The sequence below is a fragment of the Hordeum vulgare genome, chromosome 7H, assembly GCF_904849725.1.
Source record: "Hordeum vulgare subsp. vulgare chromosome 7H, MorexV3_pseudomolecules_assembly, whole genome shotgun sequence".
NCBI classification, from domain to species: domain Eukaryota; kingdom Viridiplantae; phylum Streptophyta; class Magnoliopsida; order Poales; family Poaceae; genus Hordeum; species Hordeum vulgare.
In genome coordinates this window covers 271,005,580-271,021,066 of record NC_058524.1, presented here as the reverse complement: position 1 = coordinate 271,021,066, position 15,487 = coordinate 271,005,580, and positions in this window count along the sequence as shown.

Here is a 15,487-nt window from a genome sequence, read left to right as displayed (position 1 = left end):
TGCAAATTGTTCGGGAGTACTGCCATACTTTGTATCGTTGTGATCACGAGGGTCTGTTGTAGATGAAGGTCCGAAATTCTTGTTGTGTGTTGACGGATGTGATACAGGTGATGGGTTAGTATAGGAGTTGTGTGACCTACTCCTTGTATGCGTGTACCAGATTGCATGACCAGTTATTTCGGGAATTCATAGGTGGGAATTCAAGTAGTTGCTTATAGGACAATCTTCCAACAAATGCATGATGTTAGGTTGGGGTTCGATATCTAGTGGATTCGTTTGTTCACGGCCGACTTACAGCGGTACACGTTGTGTCTTAAAGAGTCCTTGTAGCTTGCTACGACTCGGGGACGCTTCGTATGTCGGGTGCACTGCCTTGCACTTGATGGCTACTGTAAAATCGAGCCCCTGCGATCCTGTCCACGAAAATATCGGACGAAATCTTTCTCATGAGTGTCTTCTGGCTAATTGTAAGCCGCATCCTTTGTTTTGTTGAATATGGTAATTCGAGTTGCTTCGATGTCAAGTGGTGATTTCAAATCTTTTCTAAGTAGTGTTCTCATATTCATACGAGAGTGCTAATCCTTTTGCTTAATCAATTGTCTTATCAATTTTGGCAACCGGAGTTGTTATGTCAAGTCTTTTCAACCGGTGTGCTTCTCTTCAGTGAATTCAACCCTCTCCAATATTACAGATCGTTCTCTCATTTCGTACGGAGTTCATCTCATCTAGCCCAAGTTGTCTTTGTTTTTCCCCACCCTCCCGCCCTTTTCTCAGTGATTCAATTTTCATCCAAGAGTTTTCTTTCATATGCTTCCGTTTTCTGTTCTTTTCTCTCTTACATGGTGTTTCATTGTGAAGATTCTTAGGAGGTTCGTGTCATATTTGATCATTCTTGTCATGCTTACCGGTGAATTTAATTCAGTTGTCCGTGTTCATCATATCCTACTTATCCTTGTAATTCTTTCATGTGTTGGAAATTCTTATCAGTCTTCTTGTTATTTATTCCTCTCTTTTCGATCCGGAGCGTTGAAGCTATCTTAGAAGTTTTTGTTTCCAATCTTTTCAATTATTTTGTGGTGCTAACCTCATATAGTTCTCTTCATACCGGTGCATTATCTCTCTTCTAAGCAATCTTTTCTAACGGTGGTTTCTTTGAGTGGGCCCATAACCCATAGGTTTTTCCCAGGATCTGTTATAGCTCTTGCAATCTTCCGAAGATCTTTAAATTCTTTTCAGCTATGACGTAAGTATGATTTTCATCAGTCATATCCCTTCTCCAAGATCTATTTGAATTAATTCTCATATTTGGCTCAACCTTGCATTCTTCTTTATTCCGGAGTGTCTCAGCTATTCTTGGTGTTGTTCCTCGTCATCATTCTCAGCTTGCAAATTCGAAGGAGTGTTTCTCTCAATCTTGGCCTATTCTCTTGGATATTCGTCATTTTAGCTTCATGTTATCATCTTGAATTTGTTCCAATCATGAGTAATCCCTTTCTTGCGATCCGGTGCATTTCTGATTTGTTTTATTTCTCGTTCCTCCGAAGGCCATCATTTTAGAAGATTCTTCGTTCTCAGCTTTCAGCTTTCATCCTCAATTCTTCTCCATTGTTGTCTCTTTGTTCGTCTCTCGGTTATTCCGGTGCCTTGTTCTAGTTTTTCTCTCAGGTGGCTCATGATCTCTTCGTTCTCATGTTTCTCCATTGATTCTTGGTTTTCCATTCAACTGTGAATTCTCACCGGTGCTTCCTTCAATCATGCCTCAAGTGATGCTTATCTCTCTCCTCAATCATTTCTAGAAGAATAAGTTGTATGCTAAATCCGTTGCTTGTAATCAATTAAACTTGATGAAGGATAAGCATAACATAATTCTTATTCTTGTTCTTCCTTCTTCCAAGAGATTTCAATTCTTCTTCCGGAGTGGCTCATGATATCAATTCTTTTCTCAGGTGCTTATCTTTCTTTTCTGGAGTTCCAACTTCTTTTAAGTATCTCTTTGTGAGGCTTCATCCAAATCATTGCAAGGTCATTATCTTATTATTTTCTACCTTCGTATCGTTGCTTCATTCTTACGGAGGTCCTTCATGGCGGTTCATCATCATATCAATTCATTCTCAAAGTGTTCTTCAAGATTCTTGTTGGAGAACCTCAAGTATTCTTTGTCTTGCATTTGAAATTGCAATTCTTCCTCCTTTATCCTATGTGGTGGTGTTATAACATTCTTGTTAGGTGAGGAGTCTCTAAGAGAATTTGTTTCAAGAATTAATATGTAAACCCACCAATTCTATGATCATGAGATATTTTCAACCCATGATTTCCTCATTGAGCTACCTTGGTTTAGATTTCACCTAAAGCTTTTCCTATGGATTGTTGCTATCATGGAGCTTGTCATTAATCCAAGTTCTCAATGCACCCTCGGTGTAAGAAGTTTTGATATATTTGCTTTCAACTATCCTTGTTTCTTTTAGTGGTTGGTTGTGACCTCATATATGTTGAGATGATTTTCATAAGTCCACTACTATATTGTTATTTTCGTTGTTGGTTTTCCAACTACTACGTCAATTCTATGATCGGAGGCTCTTCAATTCTATTGTGATGATAATTGGCATTCTTTCTTCATTCTCTTCTTCCGCTTGAGCTAGTTCATATTCTCTTGTTCCGGAGGCATTGTGATGTTGCTCTTTTGGGTCTATTATGTTGTTCTATCAAGATCATGGTGTCCCCTTGCTCTACTTAGTTGTTTGTTGTGCATATTGTCTAATTCTCTCTTCTTATCGAATTCTTTGTCCCATTTTTCCTACCGAAGTGCTGCCGAAATTTTCCGTGAATTCTTGCCTCTTTCTCATATCATTCCTCATCTCTTTGCAACCTTCAAGGATCGTTGGTTTCACTCGTTTGTCAAAGAAGCGACTAAGTTTTTACCTTTTGTTCTTTCTCATCCTCTCCCCCCTTTCATTCTTGGATCTCGGGGCGAGATCCTCTTGTAGTGTAGGAGAGTTGTGACAGCCCGATGCCGACGTTCCAGAAGATTCCCCCTTTTATTTCCGTTTCCGTCGTGTGCTTATTTTTTATTTGTTGCGTCATCATGTAGCCGCATCATCGCATCATGCATGTCATCTTGCATCGTCTGTTGCGTGTGGTGTTTGGAGTGTTGTGCTTCGAGTGATCACCGAGTCGTAGAGCGATAGTAGCTCCCCCTCTCTCTCCCTCTTATTTCGGTTTTGTGGTTTTTGCTAAAGAACAGTTTTAACCCCGTCAAGGGTTCGTTTTCTTCTTTTCATTAAAAATCATTTTATTAAATGTGGGGGCAACCCTTGGGTTTTGATTTTATTTTTCCTTTTGTTTTATTTTAAAACCGTTTCATTTTCTTTTCTCTTTTAAAAGGCTTTTATTTTATCCTTTAAATGAAAGAGGTTTTATTTTATCCTTCAAAAGGGTTTTATTTTTTTTATTTGTTTTATAAAAATGCCCAATCTATTTTATAGTTTTGGTATATTTTTAAAGGAGTCAAAAGGCATTTATTTTATTTTGTTAAAACCATTTTCTTTTGTGGTTGATTTCTGATTTTTTTTAGGAAAGAGAGAGCAAGAGAGGAGAGAGGCCCAGCAAGCCAGCCGGCCCAGGCGAGCTAGCTCCTGCCCTAGCGAGCCTCGCCCGACCTCCTCGTCGCTCTCCCTCGCATCCTCCCGCAGCGCCGTCTCTCCCATCTCCCTCTCGTCATCCCCTCCTCTGCGCCTCGCCTCGGCCTCGCCCCGCCATGCCCGCCGCCGCGCGCCTGCTCCCCTCCCCGTGTGCTCGCCAGCCTGCCGAGGAGCCCCAAACCCCTGTCGTGGCCTCTCCAGCGCCGCCTCACCCCCTCGCCCGCGTGCGCGCCTCCATGCCGCCGGCGCCGCCCAGCGCCTCGTGCCTCCCAGGTCGCCGCCGCCGGCCTCGTCCTCCCGCATCCGTGCCGCCACCCCTGCCTGCGAGATGCAGCGCTGAGCCCCTTCCTCCCTCGGCCTCGCCCCGCCATGGCTGCTACCGCCATGCTCGCCGTGCTCGCGCCACCCCCCCCCCCCCCCCGCACCTGTCCGCGCGCCAACCTCGCCCCTCCCTGCGCCTTGCTGCCCTGCCTTCGTCCTCTGCGTGCCCAAGCCGGAGCTAGCTGCTGCTGCTGTTTATGCTGCTGCTGCGCCATGCTGGTTGTTGCTGCGTGCTTGCTGTTGATGTGGCCCGCTAGCTGCTGTGCCGGCTGCTTGCTGTTGTTACTTGCTGTAGTTGCTGCTTGATGCTGCTTAGCTGCTAGTCGCTGGTGATGTCGCTGCTGTGCTCTTGCTGCTGCCCAGTTGATAGCTGCTACTAGATGTTGCTCTTGCTTGCCGATGTTGTAGCCTGCTGCTGCCAGCTTGCCTGCTGCCGTTGTGTGCCGATGCTAGTAGCTGCCTGATGCATGTTGCTGCCTGCTGCGCTGCCTACTTGTTGCTGCTGCCTGTAGGTATCTAGCTGTTGGCGTTGCCGTTGCTGCCAATGTTTGCATGTGCAACCGTGCCGTGTCGCTGCTGCTTTGCTAGCTTGCTGTTTGCCTTGCATGCTAGGCTAGTTGCTTAGCTCGGTTGCTAGCTTGCTGCAGCTAGGTTAGTTGCTGCTAGATGGTTTCGTGCTATTAGCTGTTAGCTGCTGCTGTAGTTTGCATGCTTGCTAGCTCGCTAGTTGCCGTAGCTTACATGCTAGGAGATGTCGTTGCTTGTTTTGTTGTGTTGCCGCTTGCGTCGCCGCGTGCGCTATTTCCCTCCGCCGTGGAACCGAGATACGGGATCACCCCATTCTTTGTTTAACGTTCCCGCACACGCTTCATATACATTGGCACGATATCTCGATGATTTATCGGGATAGGAACGTTGCCGTGGCATCGTTTCCGTCTTGCCGCCATGGTTCCCTCTTGCTCGCCGTGGCGACACCTGTTTCTTTCCCTTCTTGCCCGTGTTATTAACTCGCATGCATGACGCATTCATGGCATATACATCTTGTGTTGCATGTCTCTTGTGCCGTAGCGTCCGTTCTATGCTCCGCGTGTTAACCGTCTAGGATGCCATGTAGGAGCATCGCTACACCCTTGCCATGTTAAAAACATTTAATAATTCCGTGTAAATAATCGGGAGTCAATTAAATAATTGATCGTGGAGTTTCGTCAATATGCAACTCGTGGCATATTGAACTTCACTTAATGTGTAGTGTTTGATTGTGTGAATTGTCATGACATTACTTGCATGTATCCAGTTGCTCATGCATCATTTGTGTTGTGCATCGTGTGGTGAGTTCCGTGTGATGATTTGTGTTTCCGGTTTGCTCCGTCTAGATAGAGTTCAGCAAGCGTGTCGGGATGTGAGGACCGTTCGACTACGTTGGTTCGCCGACTTCGCGGAGTCATTCTTCTTCCAAGCGGGATCTCAGGCAAGATGATCATTTCCCCAGATACCATTACTATCATTGCCATGCTAGTTTTATCGCTTCTATTGATTATGTCTCGTTGCCTACCACATGTCAAATATCAGCTTCTCAACAATGCCATGAAACCTTCAACCTGTTCGACCTAACAAACCACTGATTGGCTATGTTACTGCTTGCTTAACCCTGTTGATAGCGTTGCTAGTTGCAGGTGCAGATGCTTCCATGTGAAAGCATGGGTTCCTTGTTCTATCACCATATTAATGCTATTTAATTTATTGCACCTATATACTTGGTAAAAGGTTGAAGGCTCGACCTTTCTAGCCTGGTGTTTTGTTCCACCTTTGCCCCCTTAGTTTCGGCTACCGGTGTTATGTTCCATAAACGAGCGCTCCTAACACGTTTGGGGTTGTTATGGGGACCCCTTGATAATTCGTTTTAGATTAAAGCTGGTGTGGCAAGGCCCAACATTGGTACTATTTGCCCAACATAATAATTCTGTTATTTTGAAATGCATAGGGAGCTAGCGCTACCCGAGGAGTAATTCTACATAATATAGGGGGGCCAGTGCTGTTGGTGCTGGTCCAAAACTAGAGCCGTTTGCGGAGCCAACCCGGGGCAACTCGGGAGATTTCTATCAGGCCACCGTACGCTGTGCTTATCCGTCGTGTCCTATCGGGATCGTCGACACGCCGGGCGGCCTTGCTGGATTAGTTTTACCTTTGACGAGATATCTTGTGCATCGGGATTCCGGTGATGCTTTGGGTAATCTCAGAGTTGAGGTTTTCCACTAGGGAATCCGACGAGATCGCGAGCTTCGTGATTGAGGATTTCTATGTGGCTTGTGGTAATTTGTGATGGACTAGTTGGAGCACCCCTGCAGGGTTAAATCTTTTCGAAAAGCCGTGCCCGCAGTTATGTGGCAACGTGGAGACTTTGTTTAACACTGGTTCTAGATAACTTGAAGTTAACTTAATTAAAATATGCCAACTGTGTGCGTAACCGTGACTGTCTCTTTCGTGAGTGCCTTCTCCGATCGAGGACACGGTGGGGTTATGTCTGACGTAGGTAGGTGTTCAGGATCATTCATTTGATCATCAGTAGTTCACGTCCGCTATGCGTAGATCATCCCCCTCTTATTTCTTGTACTCGTAAGTTTAGCCACCAAATATGTCGTTAGTCGCTGCTGCAACCTCACCACTTAACCATGCCTCACCCATTAAGCTTTTCTAGTCCTGATACCTTTGGAAATGAGATTGCTGAGTCCCCTGTGGCTCACAGATTACTACAACACCAGTTGCAGGTACAGGTAAAGGTTATTGACGCGAGCGCGTTGATTGTTCATTTGGAGTTGCTTCTTCTTCTTCTTCTTCTTCTTCTTGTTCATCGATCTAGGATGGGTTCCAGGCCGGCAACCTGGGATAGCAAGGATCGACGTCGTTCTTCTTTTGTCGTTTGTTTTCGTCCGTAGTCGGACCCTGCTCTTACTCTTGATGATTATGTAATGTACTGATGTGACTCTGATGTAGCTTGTGGCGAGTGTAAGCCAATTCTGTATATATATCTCTTCTTTTCAGTACATGTACTTGTAACGATATCCATTCTTGCGACACGACGAGATGCGCTTCTATCCCTGACGAGGCCTTCGTGCCAAATTGAGGATAGGGTCGCATCTTGGGCGTGACATGCTGTCACTACTGCTATTCCTTGCTACTGCTTTCACTACTGCTGTTCCTTGCTACTTGTGTCACTACTGCTGTTACTTGTTACTTTGTTGTTACCTGCTGCAAGACCTTTTTCTGGCGCCATTGATACAACAAGTCAGGAATAGTCTGCCGTCAACAGACCCTTTTCTAGCACCATTGCTATCATACTACTTTGCTTGCAGATACTAATCTTTCAGGTGTGGTTGAATTGACAACTCAGCTGCTAATACTTGAGAAAATTATTTCGCTTCCCCTTGAGTCGAATTAATAAACTTGGGTTAAATACTCTACCCTCGAAAACTGTTGCGATCCCCTATACTTGTGGGTCATCACCTAGCCCTTAGCGATCCCGATGGCAACTCCAGCAAGATGACTTTCGAGGACGCCGACTCGTGCGACGAAGGCTACGCCGACTCCACCACGGGTCGTGGCTCAACCGCGAAGTCCGATGCGGAAGGCGCTCGAGCGGATGACGGAGCATCTACCTCAACTACCGCGGTCGATGCCGGAGGCAAGGGTGGAGCCACCACCCGCTGAAAATTTTCCTACTTCCAGCACTTCTTGTTAATTCTGCAGTTCCACTCACTTGGGGTGTAATGTAATGAACCTTGGCCGTGGGCCTTTGCATGTTTTGTGTAATATATGCTTGCTTGTTTTCATTTTTGCCTCCGAAGGTTGTGCTTGCCGACTCGCTCTTCCGTCCTTTGTTCCCCTTGGCTTCCATCTACCCAAAAGCTTGCCCCTTCGAACTTCCGCCCCGCCAGTCTGATAGCCTGGAGCCGTTCGGTGACTGGGATGAGCCTTTTGCCATTTGGGGTACCAGCCTTGGATTTCTCAAAGCCGTGAGGATCCTTAGACTTGGAACGAGTCGGCAGAGGCCAGCTAAAAAATGGGGATCAGAAACGATCAGACCAGCCCGAGCCGGTGACCCCTTCGTAGTCGAACTTTGTGTGCAGCCGGCCTTCCATCCAAGAGACCCTTAGCCGAACAGCCGGGAGACGGTCTGTAGCTTACACGTGGGTGGTAAGGGTTTCGGCTCGACACACACCATGTGTTCGACTACGGCTAGTAGGTTAATTCAAGCCAGCTAGCAAGCCCCTGAATCCGAGGAGTCGGATCGAGGAACTTACTGTTGAAGCGACATCTATTTAGGAAATCGAAAAGGTATGCCATAAGTGTTGGCTTGAGACACCCATTGCATTCATTTAATCCCAAAAGGGTAAGGGATACATACGTACACATTTTTCTCTCTTGTTCTAGCAGTAGAATGGGCAAACTAGTGCCGCGTTCCAAGGACGCTCCGTTTCTTCGCCGGAGGCATCTCTCTTGCGGTTCTACGACTTCTGGGCGTTGATGACGAGATGTTGTATATAATTCTCGCACCTCGTTGGTTACCCCAAGTGGAAGGTTGAGATGTAGTTAGCAACAAGTTTTCCCTCACACGAAGACTGTAAGGTTTATCGAACCAGGAGGATTCCTAGGATAGACAAGTAGGTGTCTGCTATCCTGGCTAGCAGTAGACATGGACCTGCACACACACAAATAACTTTCCTCCCAACGAGTACAGAGAGGTTGTCAATCTCTCCGGCCTCGTAGTTTGCAAAGGATCAAAACACAAGAGGGAAAAGTAATAGTGATTGAAACGGAAAAGTAAATGATGGAGGTGTAAACACTGATGGTGATATGGACCGGAGTCACATGATGTTCACTAGTGATGTCTCTCTCCCAAAAGATGATAAACAATTATGCTTGGGTAAACAAATTACAGTTGGGCAATCGACAGAATTATGAACGCACCGCAATGCGAATTATGCTACTTGATAGTTAGAGGTTCAATAGTAATGGGCAGTACGCCAAGACAAGTAGACCGTTTATTCATCAACATCTACTTACTAATCATCCACCTTGAGATATCTATCCAGAACATCTCGCCGATATTAATTTGCGAGCCCCACCCAAAGTGTAAACTCAAAGCAACGGACAATTGCATTAACGAACTATGCGTAAGGTAAACAATCCTTTCAACCATGGTCACAAGCACCGTTGTTTTCCCCCTGGTGGCAACAGCACATCCCCTAGTCTCATGTTTTTCTCACTAAAGCTAGACATCGAGGGGCATGAACCCACAATCATACATAACGTTCCCTCTTGGAGTTACAATCTACTACTCGGCCAAAGCAATAAATAGCAACGGAGAACATGCATGAATCACTAAGGAACATAATATAAAAGGATAATCAAATATATAACTCATAACAATCTGAACATAATCTCATAATCCATCGGATCCCAATAAAACAAGCATAGCAATAGCAAGATAATTACATAGATGCCTTGATCATGTAGGGAAGCTCACAAGGACTAACCATTGAAGCACAAGATTGGAGAGAAGACATCACATAGCTACTGGTCATGGACCCATGGTCCAAGGAGGACTACTCACGGTAGGTCCGGGAAGCGTCCATGGCGGTGGAGAAGCTCTCGGAGGTCAATCCTCCCTCCGGCAGGGTGCCGGGAAGAGGTCTCATGACGCTCCCGATCTCGGAAGCGCTGCGGCATCGGAAAAATGGAGAAATTCGCGATTCTGGATCTCGTATAGGGTTTTTCTCGTCAAGTGGTAAATATAGGCGAAAGGAGGGCACCAGAGGGCATGGGACACACCCAGGAGGCCTCTTGGCGCGGCCAGGGGGTAGTCCGCGCCCATAGGTTGCCTGGGCGGCTCCTGGCCCCCTTTCGTGCTTCGTGAAGGTTCTGGTGTGCCGATTTTTTATATATTTTTCTCGGGATTTTTTGGGCTTCGGAAAATTGGGTAAAAGTCGCTACAAAATAGACATCATCAAATAGAAACTGGCACTTGGCGCAACGAGTCAGTAGGTGATACATCTCCAACGTCTCTATAATTTTTTATGGTTTCATGCTGTTATCTTGTCAAACTTTGGATGTTTTATATGCCTTTTATATCTTTTTTGGGACTAACCTATTAATTCAGTGCCAAGTGCTAGTTCCTATTCTTTCCGTGTTTTCGACCCTTTTTCAGGCGGAGTCCAAACGGAATAATTCTTTCGCGATGATTTTTTATGGAAAATATCAAAAATACCGAGAAGAAAAATATACAGGAGAGGGGTCCCGAGGAAGCCACAAGCCCTGTCGGCGCCCCCAGGCCGCACCAACCAAGCTTGTGGGCCCCTCAGGGGCCCACTTGACGCAACTCCACCGCCATCTGGTCCTACAAATCCAGAAACCTCCAGAAAGAAACCTAGATCGGGAGTTCCGCCGCCGCAAGCCTCTGTAGCCACCAAAAACCAATCTGGAACCCGTTCCGGCACCCTGCCGGAGGGGGAATCCATCTCCGGTGGCCATATTCATCATCCCGGCGATCTCCATGACGAGGAGGGAGTAGTTCTCCCTCGGGGCTGAGGGTATGTACCAGTAGCTGTGTGTTTGATCTCTCTCTGTCGTGTTCTGGAGATATCTTGATCTCGATGTACCATGGGCTTTGCTACTATAGTTGGATCTTATGATGTTCTTCCCCCTCTCCCTCTTGTAATGAATTGAGTTTCCCCTTTGGAGTTATCTTATCGGATTGAGTCTTTGAGAACACTTGATGTATGTCTTGCACGTGTCTATCTGCTGTGATCAACTTGCGGGTTTGTGACAATTGGGAACCTATGCATATGGGCTGGCACACGTGGATTCATGTGAGTACTTGATGTATGTTTTGGTGATCAACTTGCGGGTTCATGACATTGGGAACCTATGCATAGGGGTTGGCACACGTTTTGACTCTCCGGTTGAAACTTTGGGGCACTCTTTGAAGTTCTATGTGTTGGTTGAATAGATGATTCTGAGATTATGTGATGCATATCGTATAATCATTCCCACGGATACTTGATGTGACAATGGAGTATCTAGGTGACATTAGGGTCTTGGTTGATATGTATCTTAAGGTGTTATTCTAGTATGAACTCTATGATGGATCGAATGGAAAGAATAGCTTCGTGTTATTTTACTACGGACTCTTGAATAGATCGATCAGAAAGAATAACTTTGTGGTGGTTTCGTACCCGACAATAATCTCTTCGTGTGTTCTCCCTATTAGTGACTTTGGAGTGAATCTTTGTTGCATGTTGAGGACTAGTTATATGATCCAATTATGTTATTATTGTCGAGAGAACTTCACTAGTGAAAGTATGAACCCCAGGCCTTGTTTCCACGCATTGCAATACCGTTCGTGCTCACTTTTGTGACTAGTTTCCTTGCTGTTTTTGTAATTTCAGATTACAAAAACCTATATCTACCATCCATATTGCACTTGTTTCACCATCTCTTCGCCGAACTAGTGCACCTATACAACTTACCATTGTATTGGGTGTGTTGAGGACACAAGAGACTCTTTGTAATTTGGTTACAGGGTTGCTTGAGAGAGACCATCTTAATCCTACGCCTCCCGCGGATTGATAAACCTTAGGTCACCCACTTGAGGGAAAATTGCTACTGTCCTACAAACCTCTGCACTTGGAGGCCCAACAACGTCTACAAGGAGAAGGTTGCGTAGTAGACATCAATCTCTTTTCCAGCGCCATTGCCGGGGAGGTTAGCGCTTGAAGGTATATCTTTAGATCTTGCAATCGAATCTTTTTGTTTCTTGTTCTTTCTCTAGAAAACTACAAAAAAATAGAATTGAGGATGCCTCATATGCTCCATCTTTTCAATGTCTTTCGTGAGCATGATGGGAAGGAAAATTGTGCGCAAGTACTGAAAGAAGAATTACATAGAATGCTTGGCATAGAATATGTGAATGATGAGCATGATTGCAATGTTGTTAGCTTGAACTCTTTGAATACCCATGATGCTAATGATATGAAAACCCACAAGCTTGGGGATGCTATATTTGATGAAAATGATCTAATTATTTCTTCCCCTTTGAATGATCAGAATCATTTTGATGAAAGCATGCCCCCTATCTATGATGATTATTGTGAGGATACTTATGCTATAAAGAAGAGGGATAATAAAACTTGTCATACTCTCAAGAACCCCTTTGCTAATCCTTGCTTTTTCATTGTGGACACAATTTGTAGTGCTCAAGTCTTTTACGATACTCCCACTACTATTCTTGAGAATAGATTTCCTTATGTGGATTGTAGTAAAATTCCTATGCTTGTAGATCATGAAAAGAAAGCATTAGGTGCTGGTTATATTGTTGAATTCATTCATTATGCTACTGAAAATTACTATGAGAGAGCATCATATGCTTCTACTTATTGCAATAGTATAAAGCTTCCTCTCCATATGTTGAAATTTTTGAAGCTATGCTTGTTTTCCCTTCCTATGCTAGTTGATTCTTGCTCCAATAAATTGTTTGATCACAAAATCCCTATGCATAGGAAGTGGGTTAGACTTAAATGTGCTAGCCATTTGCTCCATGATGCTCTCGTTGTGTTTCAATCCTTACCTTTTTATGTGAGCATCATTGAAATCAATGCCTAGCTAAGGGCGTTAAACGATAGCGCTTGTTGGGAGGCAACCCAATGAATAAATTTTTCTTTGCTTTTTGCTTCCTGTTTTGTTTTCTCCACACCATCATAATTCTGTTATGATTGTGTCTTTTGTGTTTCTTTTTGTGTTTGTGCCAAGCAAAACCTTTATGATTAGTCTTGGTGATGATTGTTTGATCATGCTGGAAAAAGACAGAAACTTTCTGCTCACGAAAAGAATTTTCATTTTTATTTTGTAAGAGATTTTGAGTTGATTCTTTTTGCTGCCGATTTCTATGCAATGTCTTCAGACTGTCGTAATTGTTCAGATTTTTTGAAGGAACAGAAGTATACGAAGTATACGAAGTATACAGATTGCTACAGACTGGTCTGCTGTTAACAGATTCTGTTTTTGTTGAGTTGGTTGCTTATTTTGATGAAACTATGGATAGTATGGGAGGGTACTAGCCATGGAAAAGTGAAAATACAGCAACCCAACAACAACATAAGTAGAATTTAAGTTTGCTACAGTACCTAAGGAAGTGGTGATTTGCTTTCTTATACTAATGATATCACGAGTTTCTGTTTAAGTTTTGTGTTGTGAAGTTTTCAAGTTCTGGGAGAAGTTCTTATGGACAAAGAGATAAAGAGTGGAAATAGCTCAATCTTGGGGATGCCCAAGGCACCCTAAATTGATTCAAGGATGCCTAAAAAGCCTAAGCATGGGCATGCCCCGAGAAGGCATCCCCTCTTTCGTCTTCAATCCATCGGTAATGTTACTTGGAGCTATATTTTTATTCACCACATGATATGTGTTTTGCTTGGAGTGTCTTGTATCGTAGGAGTCTTTTCTTTTTGTTGTGTCACAATAATACTTTCTGCACACCTTTTTGAGAGAGAGAGACATGCACTCATCGTGATTTTGCTAGAATGCTCATTGTGCTTCACTTATATCTTTTGAGCTAGTTGATTTTGCTCTATGTGCTTCACTTATATCTTTTAGAGCACAGCGGTGCGTGGCTTGGTAGTTGATCTATGCTATGAAAGTAGTCTCAAAAGGGGTAGTTATCCAAAGGGATATGAAAACTTCCACCTTCATGTGTATTGAATAGTTAGAGAAGTTTGATTCATCTGAACTAGTTTTGAGTTGTGGTTATGGTAATATTGAAGTTATATTAGTAAGGTGTTGTGGATCTAGAAATACTTGTGTTGAAGTTAGTGATTCTCGTAGCATGCACGCATGGTGAACCTCTATGTGATGAAGTCTGAGCATGATTAGTCTATTGATTGTCATCCTTTATGTGGCGGTCGGGATCGCGCGATGGTTTATACTTCCTCCGTCCCAAAATAACTGTCTCAAGCTTAGTACAAATTTATATTACAACTAGTACAAAGTTGAGACACTTATTTTGAGACGGAGGGAGTACCTACCAACCCTTCCCCTAGGAGTATGCGTTGAATGCTTTGTTTCGATTACTACTAAAACTTTTGCAACAAGTATATGAGCTCTTCATGACTAATGTTGAGTCCATGGTTTAGATGCACTTTCACCTTCCACCATCACTATCTTCTTTAGTGCTGTGGAATTTTCGCCGGTGCACAAAACCCACCATTAGCCTCCCTCAAAACAGCCACCATACCTACCTACTATGGCTTTTTAAAAGCCATTCCGAGATATATTGCCATGCAACTACCACCATGACATATGCCACAGCTTCTACATTGCCATCGCATGATCATAAGATAGCTAGCATGATGTTTCCATTGATGTCTATGCCATGCTAGATCATTGTCACGGTACACTACCGAAGGCATTCCATATAGAGTCGTCGTTGCTCTAAGTTTTGAGTTGTAAGTGTGATGATCATCATTGATGGAGCATTGTCCCATGTGAGGAAATAAAGGAGGCCAGCGAAGCCCATTTACAAAAAGAGGCCAAAGATGCCCACCAAAATAAATAAATAAATAAAAGAGGCCAAAGAGCCCAACAAAAAAATGAGAGAAAAAGAGAGAAGGGGCAATGCTACTATCTCCTTTCCACACTTGTGCTTCATATTAAGCACCATGATCTTCATGATTGAGAGTCTCTCGTTTTGTCACCACCACATAGCTAGTGGGAATTCTTCATTATATAACTTGGCTTGTATATTCCTATGATGGGCTTCCTCAAAATTGCCCTATGTCTTCGTGAGCAAGCAAGTTGGATGCAGACCCACTAGTTTTCCTTAAGAGCTTTCACATACTCATAGCTCTAGTGCATCTTTTGTATGGCATTCCCTACTCATTCACATTGATTTCTATTAAGGGGCATATCCATAGCCTTCTTAATATTCCTAGTCAATGTGACCATCTTCTTGCTTTTTGTCTCACAACCTCCACCACTCCATTCCACCTATAGTGCCATAATCATGGCTCACGCTCATGTATTGCGTGAGAGTTGAAAAAGTTTGAGAAAGTAAAGGTGTGAAAACAATTACTTGGCCAATAGCGAGGTTGTGCATGATAAAATTTTGTTGTGCAAGGATGATAGAGCATAGCCAGACTATATGATTTTGTAGGGATAACTTTCTTTTGGCCTTGTTATTTTGAAAGTTCATAATTACCTTGCTAGTTTGCTTGAAGTATTATTGTCTCCACATCAATAGCAAACTATTGTTTTGAATCTAACGGATCTGAACATTCATGTCACATAAGAGGAGTTACAAAGGACATCTATGCTAGGTAGCATTAAAGCATCAAAAATTCATTCTTTATCACTTCCCTACTCGAAGACGAGCAGGAGTTAAGCTTGGGGATGTTCGATATGTCTCCAACGTATCTATAATTTTTTATGGTTTCATGTTGTTATCTTGTCAAACTTTGGATGTTTTATATGCCTTATAT